The sequence below is a fragment of the Pinus tabuliformis genome, chromosome 7 (assembly GCF_031772625.1).
Source record: "Pinus tabuliformis cultivar Carrire ecotype Pingquan chromosome 7, CPIR1, whole genome shotgun sequence".
Lineage (NCBI taxonomy): Eukaryota > Viridiplantae > Streptophyta > Pinopsida > Pinales > Pinaceae > Pinus > Pinus tabuliformis.
In genome coordinates this window covers 39,467,017-39,483,533 of record NC_142293.1, presented here as the reverse complement: position 1 = coordinate 39,483,533, position 16,517 = coordinate 39,467,017, and the positions used below count along the sequence as shown (strand labels likewise).

The 16,517-nt window shown below is 36.9% G+C and overlaps 1 pseudogene; it reads left to right on the top strand.

Moving 5' to 3' along the window:
- The window catches only part of LOC149245130 (protein rough sheath 2-like), a 173,381-nt pseudogene extending 157,484 nt beyond the window's left edge, over window positions 1-15,897 (top strand).
- The last annotated feature ends 620 nt before the right edge of the window (window positions 15,898-16,517 follow it).

Genomic DNA, 16,517 nt, shown 5'->3' with positions numbered 1-16,517 from the left:
CTAATTGTGATGAAAAGTGGGCGAGGGAGCAAGCACTTTACTTACTCCTACACAGGGTCTTACCTTCCATTTTTAATACCCAATTCTTTCACAGCAAATAAACATCAAATTTCTATTTCTACTTCAATTCCTACCCAATTGTGCTAAAAAGCGGGGAAGGGAGCAAGAACTTTACTTACTCGTATGCAGGTTATTACCTTCCATTTTTAATACCCAATTCTTTCCCAGCAGCAACTATCAAACATACATCACTCTCTGTGAAATGGCAACACTTTCCCCAACAACGACACCAAAATGTTGGGTGCTATAAGGTGTCTTCAAAAACTCTTAATTTCCTCACATTAATCATCAACCTAGGTACGTCTTTTTGTTCCAAGAGTGTACACAATATGTGAAAATGCTATATATATGGAGAGTAATGATTTAAGATAATTTATTAAATTCAATACAAGAGTAAACAGATCAAATCATAAATCTCAAGCTTGTAACTTCAAGGAAAATAATCTATCTAAGCATCAAAACTCAACCTTAATCAAAACCAAGACTCAATCTTAATCAAGAGATCCTAATTGCAATCACATCAACTGAGTGCACTGTAGCAATAACAGAGCTCTTTCAGTTGAATCTGAACTACTGCATAAGAATAAAGCATCCAATCCAATTAATACCACTCTATCTTGTAATGAACAGGAAATAACTATATTCTAATGATTAATTCAATCCACAATATAAATAAATGAAATAAATTGACAGAAGTAATGAAATACATACACGAATTCCACACCAATGAAAGTAAATCATCTGTCAAACTGTAACACAGAATAATTAAACTTGCAGTAAAGGAAAAGTAAAAGTATAGCACAGGGAATAGCAGTGGAATCCATCAGTGATCGAGCCCAAGCCGCCAGCGAATACTACTTAACTACTTTAGAATATCACAAGTGAACAACAACTCAAATTATGTATTAATAATCAATTTCAAATGTCATTACAACGCGTTGTGCTCTTCAAAATCATGTTCTGTCTATTAAAATTACAACCTCCTTCAAAAGGGCGAGAAGTTCCCCTTTATAATCATAAGTAAAAGAGATAAATGTGATTCCTCAAGATCGGGAGATCCCAAGGAATTCACAACTAAATGCTATTATCAGACAACATTCCAACTTGCGTTGATCCTCTTGATTCATTCCTTGATTCGTCCGCATAAGACATGCTCCTTTCCCCTGTTTAGCATTTGTGGTTCAAACTTTTGAACAACTATTGTTCCCTTTGCCAATTTCTACATAAAAACAACGAAAGTTAGCTTTTCTTAGTCAAACCATATCAAAAGAAATTTCATTAATTTCTTATCAAAATTTTATCAACATCTTACTACATCAGGGCACAAATGCATAAAAAGGAGGAAAAAGACAGTGTAATCAAGAGTAAACTTATACCCATTGTACGGCCCAACAAGTGGTTCAACCCATAATTTTTCTAGTGACTAGCCCTTTGATTGTAGCAAGTTCAATGATGGTTTGGTGAATATATTAAGGCTATGGATGCTCATGGATATTGGAATAACACATGAGTGATATTCCATCCATATTTGGGAAAATATTTCCAGCTCAAATCTAAATAATCCTTATAATCATGATACTAGTCAAGATTTTCAACTCATGATGTATGGTATAAATCCTCACCATAGTGTTATCTCAATAGAATTGTAGGAATGATCATTTACTTCATCATAGAAAGAGGTTTTATAGTTTTGTATACAGAATTCCAATGGGTAATGAATTTATCAATGTTTTTGTAAATTAATTGAATGTTTAATTAAAGGATTGCTTACGCATTATGCTATTGAGAGAAACATGTTCAATGCTTTGTGGTAATATGTCATTATTTGTATTTTCTCTAGTTTTAATTCCATAATCCTTGTTTCTTGATGAAAATCACGATTTAATGATTTTTGCATGTGCTTACTTAATGTAGAGTCTCCAAAATGTATTCAAAATATCATCCACTTTCACCTTTATCACCACCATTTCACTCACATGTCACAACTCCATGACCATATAACCATTCATTAGCCTCCATTTTCATAATTATCTGGGTTCCATTTTTTGTTTTCCAAAAGTTAAGGATTTCTAGTATTATAAGTGAATTAAATTGTTAAAATTTAGAAAAATGAGATATACTTGCTAATACTTAAAAGTGGTTTGAGTTTCATGACATGTGTAGGTCATTTGGAAGCTTCCAAGGCACCCTTATGTGGCCTCCAATACTCAAATTCGAATTATCTTCAAGATATGGAAGAAGATTTGGATAAAGGTCAAAGAGGATATGTGTCTCATCATTACCTATTTGAGTTGTAACTCTATGAGATTTTCTAGGGATCTAGGGAGAGAATAATGGACCTCCAATTATGAAGTAGCTTCTTATGTTTTTGTATAAATAGGAGAGTCTTCTCCTTTCAAAGGCATGTGTAAAGTTGGAGATACTCAGGTGGAAAATTAATATTACTTATGAATGGAATTTAGATTTAGCACCATCTTCATGAGTGATGTTCACCTTGATTGGTAATGCTTGCACTGGGAGCCTCTCAACTTGCCATCTCTCATGCTTTTGATTTGGCCACCTACAATGTGTGAAATTTGATGTTTTTCATAGATTAAGATTTATTGCTTTCATAGATTAAGATTTATTTCTTTCATATCTTTTCCTGTGTGAGAGGTTAAGACTGATTGTTTTTATTTGCTTTCTACCTAGAAGTTAAGAGCAATTGTTTTTATTTTCTTTCATATATTTTCCTGTGTGAGAGGTTAAGAGTGATTGTTTTTATTTGCTTTTTACCTAGAAGTTAAGAGCATTTGTTTTTATTTTCTTTCATATCTTTTCCTGTGTCAGAGGTCAAGAATGATTGTTTTTGCTTTTATTTCTTAAAGAGTGGTGTGCTTTTCAATTCATGCAAGTTTGAAATATTAAGATTTCAATTCTGCACGATGTACTATAATTTATCTTGAGTTGATTGTTGAATTAGAATAGGTGGATTTGGTTTGTCATTATTTGGTTTTGTAGTTAGATTGATCTAAATTGAAAGTTAATTTCTAGCATAAACAGTGCATGCACGCTTCACAAGTTTTATGAAACCCCCGAGTTGACAATTAAATGATAGGTAATTAATTTGCCTCAACATTTTGGCACAGTTGTCGGAGAAGTGTGCATAGGAACTAGCTTTCATTCTAGAGTTCATATTTTTTCAGTTTTTTCCTAGATGCATGATTAAATCATGTAGATGCATAAATCATTTAGCTACATATCATTTTAATAATAATAAAAAAATCTATATTAACCGTTTATGGACAAAGGATCTAGAATGCAGATTAAACATTCTTTGGAGCATAAGGACTATATTGAGCACTGGTATCGAAACGCGATTGCGCTACGACATTCATCTGTTCTTCAAGAGATCTTTGCAAAAATGATTTTTCATGTCCTCATGCACAATCAGGTACATTTTGCAAATTTGGATATGAACATTCTAGAAATTCTAATCTGTAAACGGCTCCATTGGAAACATTCATATAAAATTTAAAAAATATATTCTTTCAAGTAGGATAAACTAGGAAATAAAATCAAGCTTGATTGCATTTTTTTAAGTTCTTGATTGCATTTTTTAAAGTTGTTAGACTTTAAAATCTTTCAGAATTTGATTTATTTTCTTGCATGTTTTTCATTAACATCACAAATATTTTCAATAAAAATTCATGTTTTGATTTTAAATAATTAAAAAATAATAAAAGAAAAATCATGTTAGATTTTCATTAAAAAAAGGAAAAAGAAAAAATTCATTTTTTTATTTTCAATAAAAAAAAATTCATGTTTTTGAATAAGGAAAATAAAAATTCTGAAATCAATTTTATTCTTTGATTTTCATTCCCAAAAGAATTGAAAAATCGATAATTGGTTCTCATTCCACCTGCGAAAAAAAAAATCAATTGCATTAGCGTAAAATCAAAATCCAAAATTCATCATTAAAAAAAACAATTAACAAAACACATAAACCAAATAAAAACAATAAAAAAATGTACTTTAAAAATTCACAAAGAAAAATGAAATAACAATATTTTAAAAATTCACAAAGAAAAATGCAATAATAATATTTTAAAAATTCACAAAGAAAAATGCAATAACAATATCGAAATTTGATCAAGTGCATCATAGTTTGCTCGCAATCCTATAAATTGATTGCCCATCTATTATAGACATATTTTGGCATTGCAACCCCAATCACATATGTCCACAAACCAAGGGCTTCTAAACCCCTAAAAGTGTTTTTTCATACCCTAAAGGAACAAGGTCAGCTAATTACATCATCTCCCAGAAGTTCTCCATGAAAAACTACTCAGAAGTGGTCAAAACTGGACCATACAGACTGCTCCATGCATAGAGTGCGATGCATCTCACCTATTACACACAGGGAGTGCGATGCATACTAGAAATCCCTTCTATAGGGTGCGATGAGTGAGAGCAGACAAATGGCAGAAGCAGTTTGCTAGGTGGAAACCCAGATAATCTTCTAGAAACTGCTCATATGACACTTTCCTATCTGAATTCGCCCAGGGATGAGTAAGAGATCTTAAATATCCAAGTTGAACAAAGAACTATTAGTGAAATGACACTAATCAAAATCCCAGAAGCTGACTCACTCTCCTGTAAACATCTATATATGGATCCCTCATCCTAGAGATCCAAAGGCTGGAATTTTGTAATTTGCAAGGAAGTGTTGTTGGTTTCTCTTTGAAGACATTGTTGGGCAATCTTTCTTTGTATGAGGTGAAGAGGGCTTTCATGCTGGGAGGATGATGCTGGATCAGACAGCTTGGTTGTAATCCTCTCTTCTACTACTTCTATCGATAAATCTATTTGAGTTTTCCTCCATATGCTTGTACATCTCTGAATCTTGTATTTGTATATGCATTTATATGGTTAATGTACATCTGATCCTACATTGTTTATGGTTATAGATCTCTATGCTTTGATGGTATTTTGCTGCTTTGACTCCATAGGTGTTCTTTGAAGCGGGACAAGCGAGAAAGGAGTGGCGAAATCTCTATCAAGGGGGAGAGGAAACGAGCAAAGACACTAGCGAAAGATTGAGGTTGGTACTCTTTGCTTCTCTCTCATCTATCTCTCATAAAGGAAAACACAAGTGACTTTAGTTTGTTTGTTTCTAAGATAACTACCTGTCTTAGTGGGACTAGCAGCTCTAAATGGACACTAGTTTTCCCAATAACAAAATGGCGACTCCACTAGGGAACGAATAGTTTGTTTGTTTTGTTACTTTTGTTTGCTTTATAAACCACAGACGAAGCCTAAAGTAAAGCCAGCTAGCCTTCAAACTGCTTTTGCTATGCAACTGCAAAGTAAATCAATGCTGCTTCAGTCAATCTCTGGGTTGGTTTATGAACTAAACATCTAGCTTGAAAACATCCTAAGTGCCCTGATGGTAGCTCAAATAACCTCATTAGATCAGCCCCTATACTTTGTTTTTACTGAAAATCATTAACTCAGCCTAAATCCCTGAACTTAGCTGCAAACTGTGAGTGAAAACCAAGCACAGTCTCGTCCCCGGACCATCGCACTGTCTCTTCTTGGCAGCCTGGATGCATCACACCTCCCGTGTGTTGCAGGTGAGATGCATCCCTGTTTCCCTGTGTTACAAGTGCAATGATTGAATGAGACTATTTCTGCCTCCAGATTTTGGTTTTTTCTTCATTATCTTCAACTTTATTCAGTAGTTTTGTTGTCTATGATCAATATATCTCTGTTGAAACCATCTTCCTTTGCATTATTCAGCATCCATCAGAAGGAATTGTTATTGAAAATGAGATTAACTCAGACAAATTACAGAAAAACACATATAAAAATCAGACACAAAATATGGGCGGAAAAAGGCTGAAGCCTCATGCTTCTCTCTCACTTTCATTCATATAAAAATAATTGAATATAGTGTTACAAATAAATAGATGAGAGATAGTGTTCTCAAGATAGTGCGTGCTATCTTAGACACTTTTGGTTGAGATAATTTCTCCTTTGGTTGAGATAATTTCTCACCAGACACACACCAATATAGGAGTTACCTAAACTAACTCCTATCTTAGAGGAACAACCCAAGAGTTAGGCACAAATTCCTAACTTGGAATATTTAATTAATTTATTTATTTTTCGATTTATTATTGTTTTATGAGAGAGTCTAACATTCCCCCCCTCAATGATAAATCCAAAATAAGAATGAGGAACCATCTTTCAAGTTCTCATGTTGATCCTCAAAAACATTGCCTGAAAAAACCGCCAAAACTGGATGCTGGAAAAAACTCAAATCTGAAGAGAACATGAATCAGCTGCATGCCTGATTCATCTCTGAATGTTGCTTGACAACTCCATCACGTGCCAAGCCACAAAAGGATCCAACTATCCTTTGCTTGAAAACAGCATCCGGTGTCCACTGACACAATTTGATGAATGCCCACTGGCGTATTTGCTGATGATGATCGCCCACTGGCTGAAGATGTCGAAAAACAACTCAATTTTGCTTTTGCTATGATGAAAGCTGCTCACTGCTGCTTTGGTTGTCAATCGCCCACTAGCGAATTTGTTGATGCTCACTGCTGATGACAAATGCCCACTGGCTGATGAAGATGCCCACTGGCTACTTCGCTGATGTTGTCGAGACTTTCAGTCTGACAATCACTTGTCAATTTCATTGACATTTTCCCCCCTTTGTCAGCTGAAAGGAGAGACAATCTTCTCCAAAATATATTTGAACTCCCCCCCTTCACGTGTAGGAGAGTTTCATTGTTGTACTCCCTCATTCAACTGCATGAGAGTACCATCATCTGTTCACTGCTGGCTGCACTATGTGTGATTGTAGTCGGTTGTAGAACTGAGACAATCTTTTGACTGTGGATGACCATTCCCAAGGATCGATCCATTCATAATGTATCTTCAATCTGGCTGATTTTTGTTGGTTGCGACATTTTTCTGAGGAATGGTTGGGCTTGCCACAATGGCAACACGGATGGAGATCAAAACATTGATCTTCCATATGACCGGCTCTTTGACAATGAGAGCATTTCGGTTGGACATGAACTTCAGGTTGCATGCAATTCTGTTTGTCTGCAATTTTCTCAGAACCTTCTGAGATGAGTTGTTCAAGAAATCCTGCACTCACAAACTTAATTGGCTTGGAATAATCTGGGATATGTAAGTTGGTGTCATTAGTGACATATCCTAAGCCTCGTCGATTCTTGTTATTTTGAATCTCTTCCCAGGGCTTGATGATGGGTTTGGAAGAAATTTGAATTTGATCATGAAAAACATCGACACTTGATGTTGTTTGGATGAGTGATTTGGAATCAACATCTTTATCTTCATCTGTATGGTTGAATGACTTGGAAGAAGCACTCTTTTGTTGCAGCTCATCTCTTTGTAGTTGCGACTCTAGTTGAAGAAACTCAATGGTTTCATGTGTTTGTTGTAGATGTCGTGAAAGATCAGCAAGAGTTTCTTTGCTGATGTGCACCATGTCTTCATCACTGGAGATGATCAAACTGTGAAGAATTTTTAACAACTGAATATGTTGCACCATCTGAACTTGCTCACTTGAAATCAAGCTCGCTTGCTATGGGACTTGAATGGCACGCTCGCTTGATTTGTTTCTTATTGTACTTGCTGAGAACAATTGCTAGAGTTGTAGAACTTTCTTGCTTAAACTCTGGAATTCACGCTTGCTTGATGATGATCGTGTTTGCATAAATGCTCACTTGCCTCGCTTGATGACTTCACACTGAATGAATAGCCATGCTCGCTTGATGTCGATCTCAACTTGCTTGATTGGTGTTAGAGTTGAACTTGTTTGGTTGCTTTGATGGTTGTTGCAATGAACTTCACTTTGGCTCACTTAAAGGTTTGAACTTTGTACTGTTTTGACGCAAATACTCACACTCGCTTGTAGGAGATGTGAACTTGTTGCTTGTTTGCTTTAGAGTTAAAATTCATGCATTCACTTGATTATGATTAAAGGAAGGGTGTCGAACACTGTCGAAAATGCACCCAAAAAAGCTTACAATGATTTCAATGATTCACTACAATGAATTCAATTTGACTCAATTCAAGACTTGGGTGTCGGTTTCAACCGAGAATGCACCCTTACAATTCAATGTAATTTGAGTTTGATTACAAGTTCAACAATGTTGATGTACATTGTGCGCTGAAACATTGAAGTTTACAGATTCATTAACTTGATTGTAGTGATGTAGACATTGCTTTGAAATTCTAGAGTCTGCAGATTCATAAACTTGATTGTATTGAGTGAAATTGTTTGTTGACATAGAATGCCGATGTTGAAAACTTTGATTATTTGTTGTAGTGACGCAAATGCATTTGTTGAGCTTAATTATCCTTCCTTGATGCTATTCTATTACAAGTGTTGTGCTTGCTTGCATTGAACTTTATGTGTGTTAAATGAGATCATTTATGTATCAAAACTAGACACAAATCATAAGCAACAACATGAAGCCATAAAACACATGCACCATCAAACACACAGTGTACCTTAGATCCCCTTATTCAATTTCGGGCGGATCTAGGACACATCAATACCAAAAAAATAATATCTTTATTAATCACTGAGTACATCTGAAGCAATGATAATGCCAAGCTGACAACCCTTTGAAACAGCTCACCTTCAAAATCTGAATGGATAGTGACATGATCCTTCTCAAAGTAAAACAATACTTTGAATTACAAAAACTTTCCCTTATCACTCCCAATACAAAATAATACACTTATATCTCCACAAAATATTCTTCAAATTTACAAAATATAATGCACCTTAGGCAATAATCCTCTTGCCTATTTACTCCTTATATCTCCCAAAATTATCCACCACTTATCACTCCAAAAAAGTTTTACAAATTTAAAGTCACACCTTATCACTCCATTACGAAAACATCCCTTAAAAGAATTTCATGAATTCCCTTTTAAAGAAGTGAATTAAAAAGTGAACGAATTTCATGAAGTTCCTTTTTGAATGAAGTGAATTAAAAAGTGAACTTTATGGATTCACTTTAAAAATGAAAGATCTCCTTTAACAAAGTCAAATCACATTTAAAAAAAAAAAAAAAAAAATCATGTGGAGAAGTTATGTAGAACAACATAAAAAAATTCAACGCACATCATTTTGGTCATTTTGCGCAGTGAAGAAAATTACCAATTCGAAATTGTAAGTGAAGACTGCCCTTTAAGCTGGCTCAACGCACTGATAGATGAGAAAGATCGAATAGTTGGAGGGCATTCACTTCAACGACATGCTTTGAATCAACGCATCAATGCTTCAATGAAACTTAAGCATTACTTGTAGTTTCCACGCGGATCAGTCAAACAATTCCATGCTTTCCTTCAGCGTTTGCGTTGTGTCACTGGAAGTAACGCAACCACGAGAAGTAATGCATGGGATGCAGGCATAATAGGCAACCAACTTAGGTTCGATTCATGGCACAATCTTGTATAGGATTTATCTCAGAATCCCAAAAGTGTGACATGTCCTAGGACCGTTGATCTCAGTTTCTCCCAGAATTGGGTGATTTCTACCTCTTTGATTCAACAATTTCTTTACCCAAATGGATTTTCATTGCAATTTCAATTTCTCTATGCAAATTTATTTTTCAGTTGTTATTCGTCGCAGAAGCAATCTCTAGTAGCTAAATTGTTTTGCGATACAGACGGAGAATTAGGTGCTTTGAGGTACGATCTTTGGCTTCCTGTCCAGGAATCGATGCCCTTGATTCCCCTGTGCCTCCATGTGACGTTAATTTTAATTCTCGGAGAGGATGAGTAATAATGATCTTGCCTGGGCTACTTTATTTCCCACACATAGGCTCCTTCCTGGAAATGTTCCTATCAAGCTTCACATATCCATCTTCTCCCTAGTCACTACCCCATGAATTCCTTCCGATAACATAATCCTTACCCCCATCACTATCATAACAGTGCAAGTCTGAACAGGATTCTCCACTAAATGCCTGAGTGAATCAATACGACCAACAAGAATAGAACCATGTATCACGAAGAATTATAAATAAAGGCCTGGACAAAGATCCCAAGTCCTGTGCAGAGAGTTGGAAGAACTACTTAAAACCTGGAATTAAGAGAGGCTCATTATCTGAAGACGATCAGCAACTCGTGGTAAATATTCAAGGAAAATACGGTACAGGTGGAAGAAAATTGAGAGCCAAGTGCCTGGAACAATGGCCAAGAGGTTGGGAAAATGGTGGGAGGTTTACAGAGATAAACAAGACAAGCCCAAAGACACGGATGAAAGAAGCAACACAGATTCTCCCAGTCACAAAATTGAGGGAGGCAAATATGATGATATTCCTGAAAAATTTGCAGAAAAAATACATGCAAAGGCAAAAGAAATTGGCTACTCCCGACAGTTGTACTTTACCATCTATTGCTGCAATGCCTTCTGGAGACCATGAAAATGAATTGGGGACACCGTGATTGTGATATCTGCATCAAATATTATTGACCCTTTGGGTGCCAAATCATTCCTCCAAACTCTATAATCCAATTTTCCAGTGGTTGGATCCAAAGTCACCCATAACTCATTCCATTTCTGGAGTGTCTCTGATCGCTTTCGAAGTGTCCCTTGCAACAGAGTTCTTCCAGAAGCTGAATTTAAATGTTTCTTGATCTTCTCCAAGTTGTTCTCCGTATCATTTACATGATCCACCTTGGCATTTGACCCTCATAACACAAAACACTCAACAACATAGCTGCAAATAGACCTTCTCATTATCTTAATCCCAAGAGAAAACTGTGGGCTCTGATACCACATATTGAAAATGAGATTAACTCAGACAAATTGCAGAAAAACACATATAAAAATCAGACACAAAATATGGGCGGAAAAAGGCTGAAGCCTCATGCTTCTCTCTCACTTTCATTCATATAAAAATAATTGAATATAGTGTTACAAATAAATAGATGAGAGATAGTGTTCTCAAGATAGTGCGTGCTATCTTAGACACTTTTGGTTGAGATAATTTCTCCTTTGGTTGAATTAATTTCTCACCAGACACACACTAATATAGGAGTTACCTAAACTAACTCCTATCTTAGAGGAACAACCCAAGAGTTAGGCACAAATTCCTAACTTGGAATATTTAATTAATTTATTTATTTTTGGATTTATTATTGTTTTATGAGAGAGTCTAACAATTGTGAATGTTTTTATGTATTTTTCATCATTCACATTTCTCCTTTGCAAATAGTAACTTAATCGAAATGTCGTATTTTGATTTGAAAGTGTCACAACTGTCGTTTTCAGTCAAGAAAAAGAGCGTCGTAAAGTCTTTCTCTTTTAGATAGTCGATTACACTTTTGCCATTGTACTTGATTTTGAAATTATTTGTATTTCAAGTGTCGAAAGCAGTTTTAAATTCAAAATCGCAAAGTGTCATCTTAATCTTCCTTTCATTTCGAAAAGAGAAAATTGTTAGTATTGTTGCTTTCAAAGAAAATAGTTCAAATATGTACTTATTTTTCCTTTTTTCATTCTCACATTAAGGAAACTGAAAAACAATACATGCATGTGCATTTGCATTAAAACTGCATGCTGAAGTTGATTTAGGAAAAGTGCATCTAGTGTGTGCTCTCCACTCTATGTTGAAAGACTTTCATTTCTCTTTCCTTAGTAGCTAGGATTTTCATTGCAAAAAGAAAGTAAACGACTATTTATCATCTTAGATTGCATATTTAGGAATTGTATATCTACATCACATGTGAACCCTAAAGGCAAACTTCTTAAGAAATAACAACTGTAAAATAAACTTCAATGAACATAAAAACGCTTTGGAACCTAACGCACAACATTTAGAAGTCTAGGCTAGAGACGTATTCTGGCATCGTAAAGCCTGGTAACTATTGCTTTCATCATAGGTTGGGTGATTCCTCCTCTTTGAGATGATAAGTGCCAGTACGACTTGTGCTCCCACGTACTGTCGAGTATATATTGGGAGACCACAATGGGCTACATCCTTTATCCTTAGGAAGCCATGTCTGCCACCCTATCGATCGCAATGCACTGAACACAACATTCGGGAAGATTGATTGCCATACCGTAAAAAGTATTCTGCAGTTTTGCGATTGGTTTGGTAATCCCTCTATCTATATTTCCAGAGTAGTCACTTTCATTCCTTTTCAGACTCCTTAAAAGAAAAGGTCCATCTGAGCACTTGTCACTTCAATCTCATTAAAAATCGAAGGCGACTAGAGTCATCTTTAGCTTTTTCTCGACTCTTAAAAATTGAAAAAGCAAGTTGTGTCAAAGCGTCATAAAATTTATTTTAATCAGAATAATGTCATTGTTCCCTCGTTGGTCTTAGGTTGAGAAAATGGAGTCTACCAATCAAGGATTTCCCCTTGGGGGACATCCTAGTCCTTTCTCCTCTTGGCGGGGTGTTGGTGTTCCACACATGGCTAAATTGTCCCTTCCAAGACTCACAATTGGCCTGCCAGTATGGCTTTTCTCGACCTCTGTCGTTCCAAACACCGCAATTCCTCAACAATCAAATTAGCAACCAGATGACCCTGAATTCGCTCCCCCACCTTCTACTTCATTTTTTTCTCCCTCTCCTTGTTCCTCTTTGCTTGGTGAATCTAATAATGCTAAAAGCCAAGTAACTGAGAAGAAGAAGAAAGAGAAGGAGAAGAAGAAGAAGAAGCCAACAGCGAAAGGGGGCAACCATGCATCATCTAGCGAAAATCCACACACTGCACCTTCCAAACCTAAATCTCCATGTGTCATTTGAAAAGAGACCACTATCATCGAGATTGTCCCTGCATCCCACGGATCCTGAGGGACTGGTCTCCCTGCTTGCACAGCCTAGTGTCTTCAACCACTGACGATCATGTTGAAAGTACACCATCAACTAGAAAAACGAAGTCAATGGACAAAAAGGAAGATCTAAATTTCCTTGTAGACTTTGCGAAGGCGATCATGCCCTCCACCATTTTCCTTTCCTAGACGAAGCTAAAAGAGTCTTGGATAACCATCTTGCCTCGCCGCAACGACTTCCTTCTAGATATAAGAAACTCTTGCCGAGTCCATCACTAGTTGAAAATCTGACTGACACACCATTGTTGTTGGTCGAAGCACCTATCATTGAAGATAGACCCTCTAAGTCCACACTGGACCAAAGTCAACAGGTCGAGACGACAGTCGACCCAATCTTGTCTTCAGAGGGTCCACCTTCTGATAATACTATCACCAAAGAGAATGAGAACGACACCGTTCAAATTCTTTTCGTAAACACAAACTCCGATGAACATGGTGGAAATCTACCCATTCCTTTATCGCATGAAGGAAGTTCGTCAAATGTTTATCCAGTCGTTTATTTGGTCCCACCTCCAAGCAATCTAGTCGTTTCCTTCGATTGGAATCGACTAGGCAAACCCCACCTACCATCTAATGCACCATTCTAAATCATAGTACAAGCTTACAGAATGATCATGGTTGGTATTATCATAGATGAAGGGGCTTCTATGAGTATCCTTTCCTCAAATGCTTGGAAAGCGCTTGGTTCGCCATTGCTTCTGCCTCAGATTCAAAATCTGATAGGCTTCAACAAAGGAACTAGTCGACCGTTAGGGATCCTTCCAAATTTACCTATAACTTTGAGAAGGAAAACCGTTCATCTAAACATGATGGTAGTCCAAGGACCTCTAGATTACAATCTACTCCTTGGGCATGACTACATTTATAGCATGGGAGCAATCGTTTCCTCACTCTTCCGAGTGATGTGTTTTCCACATGAAGGCAGAGTGGTCCACCTAGTTGACCAGCTACCATTCCCTAGTTCAAACACAGCTATTAGTCAAATGCCATCCCTAACTGGTCTTTTTGCACAAGGAATGTCTAATCAATCTCCAGTCCATCCACCTGATGATCTCAAGTGATTCGGTGATTGTGACTGAAACCCAGGAGGCATGCGCCCTGGTCTGCTTCGGTAGGAAAACCCATATATAAGGTAGGTTTCCTATTAGGAATATGACTATTCTGATACCCTTACCCGTTTAGGAAAATTGATTTGGACTGGAAAAGGATTCCCCCATCAAAGGTTATGTGATTGGCACTGACAATAGTCACCTTTTTCCATTTCGAAGGACATCGCCAAGGAAGTGTTTTGTCTGCGATGCAGATGGAACAATCTTTCTAATGCAAGAACTTCCATATGGTGACCTGGAAACTCTACTTTATACCTAGGGGTATGCAAACCTTTTGGCATGCAAGTGAAAAGTGACCATTTCTTTTCTTAGTTTGTAGACTCTTAACCCTTTAAACTCGTAGGTTGGTCGTTCCTAGCTTGCATAACGAAAGGCTCAGGAGAAAAGTTGTGCATGGGGAAAGCTCCCTAAAAAATGAACCTACTGATGAGACATCCTTATTATACGACTGGAATGAGCAGTTTTGCGTGAAGTTCAAGCTCGTTAAAAAATAAACCTAGCCATGAGCAGTTTTACGCGAAGTTCAAGCTCGTTAAAAAATAAACCTAGCAATGAGCAAATGTTCCCCCAAAGTTTAAGCTTATTAAAAAATGAACCCACCTTCAGTAAATAATATTTGCGATCACATAATTATCAGATTTTGAACCTTGGTCGTGTTCTTACCATCACCTCCACTCTTTTTTAGCAGATCATACACCTCCATTTGATTCTTTACCCCTTTTGAGGAACAACTGCGACGAGTGATTCTATTAGCCACATTCCTTACATTGCCATGATTGAAAAGTTCCAAACCTTACCTAAAACCAGTTACTATCCAAAAACATCACTTGTTCCTTAAAAAACGAGTCTCCTTTAAGCTCTTTTCATCTTACTCGTAAAATATGAAAAGATTGTCGAGAAATTGGCCTCTCCAGCTCATTAAAGCGATTGGAAGTGCCATCCCTCCTCTAGATTTTAATCTTTTTGGACCTGAGGGATTATTACACTAAAATATTGAGCGCTTGTCTTGTTCAGCTCGTTAAAACTATCGCAAAGTCATCCGTTTCGTATTATTTTATACTTTTTTGGACTTAAGGGATTTCATTACAAAAAAGGACTATTGGAGTTTCCTTTCTGTCCCATTTTAGACTCTCTAAAATTGAAAAGGACCGAGTTATCTTTGTTGTTAAACTCGTTAAAACAATAGCGACAAACTTGTCCATGCAGACAAGAGCGAGTTTCACTGTCGCTAGGCTCATTAAAACATAGCGACAGGTTTTCCCGAAGGGAAAATTATAGAACAAGCATATGTTATCCTCCTCAAGCTTGACAAAAATAAAGAGGTACTGGTTAGCAATGATTGGGGAAAAAGGGAAGAAAACTTGAATAGCTTCATTGGTAGCAGGTCGCTCTTAAACATGACACTTTCACTTTGTCACCATGATTGAGTCAGCTTGGGTTATTCCATTCACTAGTCATATCACCATTGATCTGCCGTACCATCCACCTTGGTATTAACACTACCAATCCATTTCATTGTCGTTGGTATGTTCAAGAGAAGTCGCTTAGAGAATTCACCAACCTAGCTAACGACGCATCTGCTGCAATACCTTCACTCTCCATTTTTCATGACCGCCTCCCTGAACCTTATATCATTAGATCGTTTTCACCTCCAGAAAATAATTTGCTCCGTTCTGTGTCGTAGATGTGGGATTCATTAAGGCCCTCCTACGACGGGCCACTTCTTGTCGACATCAGCTCATTATCCAAGAAGTTGACTTAGGAACAACCCTTTCAGTACTTTGAAGCTTGCATGCCTCAATGGCAAGTTTCTCACTTCCGACGACAGGTTTACATCAATGATCTTCGACCGAAAGATTTTACGTGGTGTTTGACATCAACTCATGCATTCACACCACGTGAATTGTACTGCAGTACCTTGAGGGTCATCATCAATATCGGTGATTCCTCTCGCGCCTGTTAACAGCTTACATCATTGGCTAGTAATCAGGCGATGTCTTTCCATGTTCGACATCAGAACATCTTTTCACATCAATCGACTTGTACTTTGGGCAAAGATTGAATGAGTTTGAAGACCCCGGATCTAGTTTCATCCATCCGGGCTGCGATATATTCAGGAAAATAAAGACATCAAATATACATCATAGCTGCACAGATAATCATCCAAACTAAAGGATGATGGCTCTACCAGAATCATCAGTCTTCCACACAGACGATTGTTTGTCTTATGTACATGAATATGAATTTATAAAGCTGAGCATGGGAATGTCCGCCTCAGCTAGATCATGAAAATATTATGAAGATAATGTATTGTATTGTATCTTATTATAGGTCACCTTCTAGTTTGAAAAACCTCGGATCCTCATTATAAAGCATTTCACCCGACATCAAAATATTTACGACCTCATGCTTTAGGGGGCAACTGTGATAGACATATTTGGGCACTGCAACCCCAATCACAT